At 40.4% G+C, this 12738-nt stretch overlaps 1 long non-coding RNA gene across 1 annotated transcript; it reads left to right on the top strand.

The window, feature by feature from the left end:
- The first annotated feature begins 5711 nt into the window (after window positions 1–5711).
- On the top strand, window positions 5712–6320 carry LOC123130904 (uncharacterized). Its single transcript, XR_006464034.1, has 2 exons — window positions 5712–5915; window positions 5994–6320. It is a non-coding gene; the product is annotated as an uncharacterized lncRNA (long non-coding RNA).
- Window positions 6321–12738: the final 6418 nt, after the last annotated feature.

Below are 12738 nucleotides of genomic sequence, written 5' to 3'. Positions count from 1 at the left end.
TTGTTTTCAGTTTGCAGGAGAAAGTACGTCCAAATCGCGCCTCGAACCGATATAGGACCGTGTTGGTGGTTTTCGTGACCAAACAACGTGGTACAGACAGATGTGAGCGGTTTGAGGGTGGGATTTGGAGATGCTCTAAGACTAGTCATAGTGGTAGTAACATAGGTAATACTCATGCAATGCCAATTGGGCATATTAGTGAAGACCACAACAGTTAATAATAAGACAGTCCTTTTTGGCAAAAAGTAAATGATATATCTCTATCTAATATAATAATAAATGTGCTACTGCTGCTCGTGGTACGTCAGGGAAATTGCCCCCAATGTACAATATTATCCATCATCTATAAGTGATAGAAAAAGCTTTTACATGAGGAATCTTCCACTTGGGCCGGACCATGCAGTAGGACCTCGCATACTGTGCTCTACGCACTTGCAGGGAATAGACTTGCCTGCTCCCCGCGCATGTGCCCATCCATGCTCCCGCATATGTGGGTTGATTTGATTGAAACAAAATAAAGACCGGCCCCACCCTCTTAAAATCAGGGGGAGATGATTAGATTAGAAAGAAAAAAAACAGCCGTACAATGAAGTGGGAGCACAAATGAGAGCATGGGGAGGAAGCAGGCAAGCCGGATCCCACTTGCAGAACATGCAGCGCGCCCATTTGGGCAGGCCCTTGTACGGACGGCATGTTTTATAAATTTTGTTTTTTACTTTTTTATTTGTTTTTTATATTTTTATTCTTTAAATAATTTGGGACTTCAAAATAGTGTCAAAATTTTAAAAAGGGAATTTTTAAATAAATTATTTAATAAATCATAAAAAGTTTGTGGATAAAAAACTCGTTTGCTTATTAAAAATGTTTCAAATTTTGAAAACAAGTGTTCGGGAAATAAAAACAAGTTCATGATTTTTAAAAAAATTGTGTTTTAAAAAATGTTAATGAAATTGAACAAAGTTTCGCCAATTCAAAATATGTTTATGAATGAAACATAACCTAAAAGTTTCAAAACTGTTCGTGACTTACAAATTAGTTTATCCATTCGTAAAATGTTCGCTAATTCAAAAAATGATCATGCATTTCAAAAAATGTTCGTTTAATCAACAAAATGTTTGTGAATTTCAAAAATCGTTCCACTAATTTCCCAAGAAATGTTCGTCGACTCTAGAAATGTTCCCCGATTCAAGAAAACTGTTTAGAAAATGTTCAGAATTTTTTTAAACTTTTTGTAAATAGTATAAAATGTTCATGAATTCAAAAAATGTTAGAAAATTTGACAAATGTTGATGATTTCAAATATGTTCACGGGTTTAAAAAATGGTCATGATTTCAATAGTTGTGCATGATTTCACGAAATTGAGTGTGGTACTTTATCTTGGTGATGTAGTAAAATGTGGTCATGGCCATTCAAGATTATAATTATTTTTACCATTGCAACGCACGGGCCTTTTTGCTAGTTTGTGACAATAAATATAATATATGCATCTTACTAGTTCTTTTAGCAGACCAATTGCAGCTTTATTGAATCAAAACGTTATATGGTATAAGTGTTCATGTGAGGATTAATGAACCAAACATGGCGCCTGACCTCGAGATTGATCCCCATTTCTGCTAGGCTATGTATCTAAACCAATGAAAAAAAAATGAAAATGATAAATCCCGAATGTTCTGATTTTAAGCATGACAACCTGAACATTTTTTATGATAACTTTAGTTCACACAAGGTTGGCAAACATGGCAATTTTCTGACAAAAACAAACTGGGGTAAAGTTGTCATGTTCTAACAACTAAAGTTGCCACCTCGCGTCAACTAAAACTGCCATGAAAAAATGTCCGGGATGACATGCTTAGAATTTGACGTTCGAGGTTTAGCGGGTCCAAAAAATAACATGCTATAACAAAATAGTATCAGTCTTAAAATACACTATTAGCATATGCTATATCAAGCTATAATGTGCTAATAACGAAACATTATACATTGATTAAATTTAGTGAGCGATATCTCAACACGCCATAGCGTGCTATTTTTTTTCCCCGTGATTTAAACACGGACGACCACAAGGCTCCTTCCTAGCTCTCAGTCTCCTCCCTCGTCTTGTAATAATGCCACATGTAATTGCCTTGACTAATACTCTTTCCGTTCCAAAATAGATGACCCAACTTTATACTAAAGTTAGTATAAAGTTGAGTCATCTATTTTAGAACGGAGGGAGTAGCACTGACCACACCAAGACAGTCTGACGCCATCATTAATGTGTGAATGTGCAAATCTTCCGCCGGCGCAAGTGCTTCTCGCAAGCACAGGCCTCAAGCGACATTGGGATCGTGAGACCTTCAAACCAATTAGTGAAGCCCCTCGATTCATCTCGGCATACGACACTGATGACACCTTTCTCATTGTCTTTGCCAGCACACCATCAACATTCATCATCGTCGTCTTGGAGGAGGAATCCATGCAGCCGAAGCCATTCCTTGCTATAGAAATCACAAGCTGATTCTCACCTCGGACCGGGACAACTCAGATAGGTAGCATTTTATAAAGAGCAGGCTCAACATGGGACCTGATCGACCGCAACTTCAATAAACTTTTTTTTAGAAAAATAACGTCAATAAACTGGTCTGATTCAATCTGTTTCTCTTGCCCATTAGAGCGGTTTTTGGGAAGGTTCTATGGACCGGTTGTAGAACCTTCCATGCGCTTGTTACCTTCTGTTTTATATGTTCCATTATTTGCTTTCTTTTATTTTTTTACATTATTCTATTTTGTTCAAATACATGCCTACATTTTCAATACAAGTTAATCATTTTTTTAATACATGTTAATTTTTTTTCAAATATATGGTGAACTTTTTTTCAAATGCAAAGTTTGAACATTTTTTCGAGTACATGAAACATTTTTTCAACACATGTTGAATTTTTTTTAATTGTACAAAGCATTTATTTTATATTACACGAAAAAAAGATAATGTATTAACGTTTTCAAATAAAAATCAGGAACATTTTTTCGTAAATCTGTGAACCCTTTTCTAATGTCAATTTTTTTTATAAAACTACTCAGTAATTTTACACTGTATTTAAATTTTGTTAAAATGACATGAACATATTTTTGAAACGTGGTAAGGGCTCCTTTGATTCAAAGGAATTTCATAGGATTTTTGTAGGATTAGAATCCTTGGGATTTTTTTCCTACATTGGTTGTTTAATTCGTATGATTGAATCTTATAGGAATTTCCCTGTGAAATCATTTGTACTAGATTTCATTGAAAATATAGCATCCAGCTGAACCTCTTTTTTCACTTCCTATATTTTTCCTGTGGCATCAAACACTCTATACTAATTCTATGGGATTCAAGTGGGCATGCCACTTCATTCCTTTATTTTATTTTCCTATTCCTGTGTTTTGAGAATCCTACGAATCAAAGAGGCACAAACATTTTTTGAAATGTCACATTTTTTATGTTTAAAACATTTTAACAATTATGTGAAGATTTTTATAAAATTTTGTTAACATTAGGAAAAAAATGCCGTGAATATATGTTTGAAACACGCGAAACTATTTAATTGTCATATTTTTTTAGTGTGGTCTACAATTTTTTAAGTTGCGAGCATTATTTTTACATTGCATAATTCTTATTTATTTTACCAGCCTTTTTTAAACGCGTGATGACTATTACTTACAATTTAAGTAAAGTTTTTTTACTTTCAAAAGGATAACAAAACGTAATTAAAAACCAGTATAACAGGACGAACGCTAGTGCGCCAACGTTCCTCCCGCATTCAGCACATCCGTCCGGGAAGCGCCAAAGGAGAGTCAAAGATGGTTCCTATTCCGCGCCATAAGCACCGGTTATAGTGCAATTCACTAACAGTCGCGCACCCCTCCGACCGAGCGTGCCTGGTCATTTAGGAAATGTACCTCCAGAGCGTTTTCTTCTGGTGTTTTTTCTGTTGCAATAGGTCTTTTGTGTGTTTATTTCTGTGTGTTTTCTGGGCCGGGTTTGTTCAGTTTCTTTCTTTCCTTTCTTATTTTTCATGTTTTCATTTCAATTTCAATTTTTTGTTTTATAAAATTTCTGACTAATCACATTTTTATGAACTTTTTATCAAACTTAATTTCTTTCTATTTTTTGTGAAACATTTATTTTTTAAATTATGATATTTTTTAAAATACTTTTGTTCAAATTCGTGTAATGTTTTTATTTTGTAAACTTTTTACAAATTATGAACTTCCAAGTCTTGAAGTTTTTCAAATTCATATACAATTTTTCTAAAATTATCCGATTTTCCAATATATTTTTTTTCAAATTCATGATCTTTTTTTGAATACGCTAGCTTTTTTGCATGTTTGTGAACTTTTTTGAAATATATGAAGTTTTTCAAACGCGTGATCTTTTCCTGTAAAACTCAACGGTCAATAACAAGTCAACGGGTCAACACATTTAGTCAATGACTTAGCTCAAACATCTGCAGTACACACTGCAGTGACCTTTTTTTCTCGATCGTACCAAGTTACCTTTTTTTTTGAGACAATCGTACCAAGTTACCTGAGCGAGCCACCAGCTCGCGCTGGTGGACCGGCTCAATGTGAGGCAGCGTGAGCGTCGGTTCTCCAAGTGGTGCTTGAGGCGCCACATAGGAGCGCTCCGAGACAAAGCGGCCCCCATTCAATCCGCGGGTGGAGTGGAAAATCATTCTTGTTATTTTGCGTAACCAAAAAATGACCTATCTGGACCAGCACCTTGGCCAAATTATGCTTAGCCTCAGCCTACAACACTTTCAAATTGGTTGGCATCTGACGCCACAGCTATGTCTCACCTACTGCGAGATATATTCTTTTCTCGCCTCTCGTGCTTCTGCAATGTCCCAATAACATGCATTCGTGCTATTTTCAGAAGTTTCCTGGGAGCAGTTTTAGGAAGCTTCTATGGACCGGTACAGCCGGTTTTAGAAGATTCCGTTATTTCTTTCCTTTTGTTTTATTTACTTTTCCTGTTCCTGCTTTAGTTTTTTTTCTTCAATTTTGGAATGATTGTCAACTTGTTTCGAATATACATTGAATGGTTGTCCTATGCAAGTTGAACATTTTTCAGATACACATTAGACAATTTTTACAGTATGAGCATTTATCCGCAATACAGGTTAAGCATTACAAAATGCACCTTGAATATATTTAATACGCAATGAATTTTTTCCAAAAAATTATGAATATTTTTAAAATATGTCATGAACAACTTTTTAAATCTGGCAACATTTTTAGAATGATACAAACATTTTTAATGTATTGATTTTTTTTAAAATTACTTGAACAACAAGCCAACAGGTCAACACATATATAATACCTGAATAGTTCATCCCCACTATCTCATTTCTCTTAACATGCAGCCTATCCACATCATCAGCCTAGTACAACCAATTATCTTGACATGTAGGCTTCCACGTCACTACACCACGTGAGCAAGTTTTCTTAAAATTGTTTAGTTTTAATAGGGATGGTGATCAACTGATTAGTTTGTGGCTTTCAATGCGTGATACACCTCTAACCCTTACCTTCTATCTTCACTTTACGTAATTATCAGTAACCGAACGCAATCACTATTTCTCTCCTTCTCTAAGTAACTGAACGCAATTGCTCCTCCTGTTCTGTAACTGACAAGAGATTTAAGAGGAGAAACGCATGTCTTATCCTCGACTCTCCACCACCCCTTCCAATCCAATAAAATAATAATCTAGAGTGCTTCTCCGCCGGGCCGTCCGCGCGGCCAAGCCGGCAACCACCTCACGGCCATTCTTCTCCCTGCCCAGTCTCTTCCCCTTTGCGATCTTTATCCCCCATGCTTTACTCCCCAATATCGCTCTCCCATGGTATGAACGGCTACGGGTGAGCGAAGCGACGAGTTGTCAAAGGTTGCGAGGTGTGATTGGAGACTGATGACCTCTCCCTCCCTCTCACGTCAGTACACCGCTCTAATCCCAGTCCATGGCTCCTCCAGGTACCTCCTGCTCCTTTGCTCTCATGTGCGTCCAGTACTGGTGTGCGTCCATCGTGATTCCCTGGCGGCGGTGTGACGGGAGAGAAAGCAGTCAACACAGAGTGGATCTACGAGGCGATGCCATTGAATTATAGGCAGCGGCACACGTTCCTTCCGTAGAGGCAGGGGGTTCTTCGAGGCTGTCTTGGACTCAGGGTGTGTTTGGTTCGGGAACGAAGTGGAATGAAATGTCATGGTTCCATTCCATTATAATGGGTCGGTTCCGTCCTTACGTTTGGTAGAAGGAATTCAGAGGAATGGAATGATTACATTTGGGTGTTTGGTTTATGAGATGAAACGGAATGTATTTGTTCATCGCACCGCTCAAATATTGACATCAGCTACAAACAACACACATATACGGAGGTAAAATATCATGTAAATACAAGAAAATTCATCAGGAGGTAAAAATCAGACGAGGATCTCGCTGGGCATGCTAGGGAGGATGAGGAGTTGCTGCAGGCGCGTGCGGGCGGGGGTGTGCTGTGACCATCGGCGGGGAACGAATGCCGGCGTAGGAGACATGCGACGGCAGAGGCAGGCTATGGCGGCAGAAGCCATGGCCTGCGGCGCAGCGGCAAGAGCCTTCAGGCGGCGTGGAAGGAAGGGTTGGGAGGTAAGGAGGAGAGAATATGAAAGAGAGGACAGGAGTAACGGTGCGGCGACGTTGCTCGCCGCGGTGTATGGGTCGGTCAAGGGAACCTCGGGAACAGGTAGGGCTGGAATTCAAGCCGAGCCGAGCCAGCTCGGCTCGACTCGCTAGAGCTCGTTTCGTTAACGAGCTAGCTCGACTCGACTTGTTATTATTAACGAGCTCAAATTCAAGATTGACTCGACTTGTATAACTCACAAGCTGGCTTGTTAAGCTTGTTAAGCTCGTTAAAGATATGAACATAAAACCCTTAAATATTATAAAAATATTATGTATATATTAAAGATATATATCACTAAACAATAGTAATCTCTTTGTAACGCATGAGTCTCCTAGGCGGTTGGGCCTTCAACGTCTAGGCCTTGTGTTGTGCGCCTGAGACATATGGTGCTGAGTGGCTGATCTTGTTTTATATTGGGAGTGGCTGATCTTTTGTACCGAGCCTAACGAGTTACACGAGTACTTGTGAGATTGGCTCATTTAACTTGGTCTATAAACGATCTTAAACTAAAGCTCGGCTCGACTCGTTAGTCTTCAAGTTCGAGTCGATTCGAGCCGAGTCACGAGCTACTCGTTTAGCTCACGAGCTTCGAGCTTTTTTTCCAGCCCTATTTTTTTATATTGGGAGTGGCTGATCTTTTGTACCGAGCCTAACGAGTTACACGAGTACTCGTGAGATTGGCTCGTTTAACTTGGTCTATAAACGATCTTAAACTAAAGCTCGGCTCGACTCGTTAGTCTTCGAGTTCGAGTCGATTCGAGCCGAGTCACGAGCTACTCGTTTAGCTCACGAGCTTCGAGCTTTTTTTTCAGCCCTAGGAACAGGGGCAGTGGCAGGGTTGGGAGGAGCGGCTAGCTCGGCGACGTGATTGGGGGAGGGGCGAGGGCGAGGGAAGCACGGGGTCAGGGCGAGATGCGGGGCAGACCTCGCGCGTGAGCCGTTCCGTGTGGTACCGCCGATTCGGAGGAATCACTTGGTTCGGCATATCAGGGGTATATTCCATCGCGAGGAACCATTCCGTTCCCTCTCGTTCGCAAACCAAAAGCTGGAATCGGTGCCAGGTATGGGACCGACCCGTGACGTTCTACTTGATTCCACGAACTGAACACACCCTCAAGCTCTCGCAACTACGGCACCGTCATGTCTGGGTACCAATGCGTTCCCTCTCCTGCATATTGATTTGTTTTTGAGCAGGCATATATATCTCAACCAAATTTTCTCCCCTCATGGCACGACGTAGAGTTGCAGGCTACCAAATGTCAAGTGCCGCTTCTTATTTGGCTGGAATTCTTTCAGGACCGCAGTCTAGAGCATAAATAAGTTTCAGTGTTACGAGCAAAATCCCATACTGCACATGCCATTACATTTTTCAGGAAACTACGGCGGGCATTCACATGACATTTTTTACTTTATTGCTATTTTTCATATTTTTAATTGCTCTGATTTAGAAAGATTGGAAGACTGCCTGCACCTAGCTTAATCAAGCTTTGTTGAAAGGCTAAAGAAGAAAATATTGGAGTACTGCTTAGACATTTTTGCATGGTGTCGTCAGTACTCTGTACGCTTAATTTCCTGAAGAGCTGAAATTGGCGATCAAATTATGCTGCATTGCCGATCAGGAAAGACAAAGTGGCATGCATTCAGCCCTCATATTGTTTGACTACAACACATGTAAGCTTCGTTCATTTATTTTCAATCTGTTCTTTGACCAAGGCTACATTTCAGAGTAGATCACAAATATTTTCTCTCCTAGCAGATTTCCTAGATAAGCCTGTTTGGATGCCACTTTAGCATTAATTCACTACGATGACATCCTCTATCATTTCACCTTACTTTCTAACTTGGATCCAAAGATGCAGCCAACTATCTTCCTCCTTGAACTGGTTTGTATTATTTCAGGTGGTAACAAGATAGAGAAACACATATAATTTCATTACCAAGGTTATTAAAGGAGAACCTGCGATCGACTTTATTTGGAACATATTATATGTTCTAACATTTAAACTAATTATGATTTTATTATAACTGTAACAAGACAGAGAAACACATATGAGGCTGATGAAAGGTGTTGTTCAATCCCTGAGCTAAAGTACTGGTCTATGATTTTCTAAGTTCTTAGTTTAAACTGTGTACAAACTATGGTGCAAACTACTTTAAATTTTTTGTGGTTTCTCCATCTAGATAATAAAAAAAGGGCAACCTGGTGCATGTAGCTCCCGCTTGCGCAGGGTCCAGGGAAGGGTCCATCTAGATAATACCTATTGAATTTTGCTTGAGCAATTTCAATTTGTTATTTCTTTCTGTTTCCTGCAACTTTTTGCCCACTATATTATTCAAACTCTATGCACAATCAAAAATATTTTAATAGGCATTGGATTGCTCATTCTTAAACAATTTGTAGGGTTGGGATATCTCCATGTTTCTCTTCAGAATATGATCCACTGCATTTATGTTGTTGTTATACCGTACTCATACTACTATTTGAAACCACATAGTCTTTAATGTTTGGCTTCCGTACGCTACAATACACTAGATATGTATTAAACCCCTTTTTATCATACTTCAGTATTTTTTCTTTTGTGCATCTTTCCTTCCCTTTGCGCGTTACCAGGTTTATGATAAACATTATCTTTCTCTATATGATTGCCCATTTTTAATGTACTATTCAAATTTTCAATTGGTGATCACAATATTTAATACTTATTTTTCTTATTTTGCTATTCTTGATCGTTTCTTTGTAGTGTAAGCAACCATTCTTATCAAGGGTTCCCGCCGCAACACGCGAGGTATCATCAAATTTAATCAATGGCTTATCTCAAACATCTACAGTACACACAATAGTGACTTTTTTTCACGGTCATATGAAGTTACTTGAGCGAGCCACCTGCTTGCCATGGTGGACCGGCCCAGCGTGAGCGCCGGTTTCTCTAAGTGGCGCTTGAGGTGCCACATAGGAGTCCTCGAGACAAAGCGGCCCCCATTCAATCTGTGCGTGGACCAAGTTCAAATGGAAGCTCATTCTTGTTATTTTGGGTAATCCAAAAATAACCTCTCTGGACCAGCACCTTAGCCAACTTCTGCCTCAGCCTACAACATTTTCAAATAGGCTAGCATCTGGCGCGAGAGCTATGTCTCACCTATTACGAGATATATTCTTTTCTTGCCTCTCGCGCTTCCGCTGGTGGGCTGACCCAATAACGTGCATTCATGCCGTTTTCAGAAGTTTCCTGGAAGCAGTTTTAGGTAGGTTCTATGGACCGGTACAGGCAGTTTTAGAAGATTTCCTTATTTATTTCTTTTGTTTTATTTATTTACATTTCTTGTTCCTTTTTTAGTGTTTTCCTTCTGTTTTTGAATGCTTGTTAACTTTTTCGAATATACGTTGAATGGTTGTCGTATGCAAGTTGAACATTTTTCAGATATACATTAGACAATTTTTACACTATGAGTATTTATCCGCAATACACGTTAAGCATTACAAAATGCACCTTGAATATATATTTTTAAATGCAGTGATTTTTTTCAAAATTTTCATGAATATATTAAAAATATGTCATGAACAGATTTTTATAATGATACAATCATATTTAATGGATTGAAAAAAATTAAATTACTTGAACAATAATATGCATTTCATGATTTTTAATATGCGGTGAACTTTACTAAAAATTTAAGCAAAGTGATTTATGAAGCAAACATAAATCTAAAATATTTGGCAAACATACGAAAAAACTAGCGAACATAATAATTAATGGGCCGACTGGCTGTGGCGGCTTTTTGAGCGCTAGACATTTCTCCGTCTGGCAATAGGAGAGACCTAGACTCTCCCGGCATATTGTATGCCTGTCCTTCAGAGTATGAACGTGATATGTGCTCCACTAAACATACAAGTTTCTAATTATTTAAAAAAAATACAAGTTTCCCTCAACAACAACAAAATTTGAAAGGACAAGATGGAATGAGTTGATGTAACTTTCGTTTTTATCTGAGTCCTTTCATTGTTTATTTTTTCGCACAATGTTTTTTCACGAGAAGTTTTTGTTTGTATAATTTTCTTCGATTTATATTTTTCAATTATAAACAATCTTCAGGGCCATTAATTAAAAAAACAAGAGCTAGAGAGAGCAGAAATCGCAAAACATATTTATAAGTTAGAAAAATCTGAAAATAATCTTGCATGTATATGGATGTATTCTAAACAGTTGCAAACTATCATTTGGATACTTCAACATGTGAGCTACGTACATAAGATGAATTTTTGGTTTTGTGACAACAAACAGTGTATGTATTGTTTGGCATTCTTAGACTCGTATGTTTATATTTACTAGCAAGATGATCGTGCATTGCACGGAACATCAATATGCATTTTTTTTTACAAAACACCTGTTGTGATTGACCCATGCAGAAGTAATCACATGTGTAAAAACGAATAATATCTCAAGAATTTTATCGGAAAACTGGTATCTCGATAATTTTATCGAAAAAAATGAAAGATGAGAGATAAGGTGAGCAGGAGTGGAGCGTGGTGGTGACTGGTGGTCGGACTGGGCGGAGGCATGGGGATGGACGGCGCTGGCAGGCGGCAGCGGCCATCATGCTAGATTGTTCCAGAGACTTTCTTTTTTAATTGCTCAACAATGAGGTTGTGGGAGATAAGGACGATGAACGAGGCAATGCCTTGTCTATAAATGTGGAGAGAGGTGCGGATATCTTTTGTAAAATTGTCATAGTTTGCTTTCTATCCGTCAGATATAGATCGAACGGTCTATATTACAAGATAGCAAGCACACCATCATCACCAACTCGTTTTTTTATAAGAGTAGAGATATGTGTAATGTACACATATAAAAAGACATCATATATCACATTCATGTACTATTGGTGCCTCCAACTGGACAATTCTTGGCGATAGGAGTCATCGAGATGGACAATTGTAGCTACATGAGTCACATTGATGGTTGATCGCGTAGGGAGTGACAAGCTTGCAGAGAGGAAATAGTCCAATACTGCTCTCCAGGGTAATCAAATTGTTCAGCTGTACCGAAACGTCATACGCCAGTTTGGACGTCAGCAGTAGGAGTAGCAGTAGCAGTGGCAGCAGAGAACAACCCAGGGCGGTAGCTTAGCCGTTGGAAAGAAGGGAAACAGCTACTCGAGGGACGATAGAGTGAGTGAAGTTGTGGGAGACAAACCACGCGTGCGGCGGTGAACCATCGACGATAGAACAGTGAGTGAAGTTGCGGCACTGAAACCTAGACGGAGGGATGGGTGAGAATCAGATCACATCACATCACACGGCTCGACTGTTGAAGCCATCCCGTCAGGCCAGCGACCACCCACGGCCTCATGCCACAGGGCACGGCACGGCACGGTCGTGGGGCAGCAGCGGCCGGGGGGTGCTCGGGTGCGGCCAGCGATGCGAGATGAGAATGGGGGAGACCCTACGTAGAGTACGTGCGCGCGTGGAATGGGGGACACGGAACATGGCCGAAGCAGCAGCAGGATCGATCGGCCCGGCCCTGGTGGAAAACGCCGATCGACCAGCAGCCCTACTGGTCCACTCGCTCGCAGACTCGCACCCCCACCCTCGGCTCCGATCCTAGGGGAGCCCCACCATCTGCTCCTGTTCCTCCGCCCCATGGGCTGGCGCTGCGTGTCGCTTCCTTCTCGTCAACCATGCATAGTGTGGCAGTACAATCGCGGGTCTGCACCTACCACCAGGCCGAGACTACCGTCGGTGACTACCAAAGCCTGATCTAACCGGTTGCCCACCGAGTTGCCCGGGCAAAGGCGACGCGCCACTGCGACCGCCAGCGCGCGCGGTGCCCCGCAACCGCGGCGGTACTGTAGCACGGTTGCGTCCACGAGAACGCTGCGAAGCGCCAAAACTGCGCTGCTGCTTGGGACTACGACTCGGAGACCCGGACAGCCCAGCGAGAGTTTGAGAGGATGCAGGCGAGAGCAAGCAAGTTCTTGTTCTCTTGTCACTCCGGTCGCCTCGTCTCATCATCTCATCTCGTCTGCCCCCTCCTCGATCTGATTCTGACCTCTCT

Source organism: Triticum aestivum, chromosome 6A (assembly GCF_018294505.1).
Source record: "Triticum aestivum cultivar Chinese Spring chromosome 6A, IWGSC CS RefSeq v2.1, whole genome shotgun sequence".
Lineage (NCBI taxonomy): Eukaryota > Viridiplantae > Streptophyta > Magnoliopsida > Poales > Poaceae > Triticum > Triticum aestivum.
Note: the sequence above shows the minus strand (reverse complement) of the source record. Positions and strands in the feature narration are given on the sequence as shown.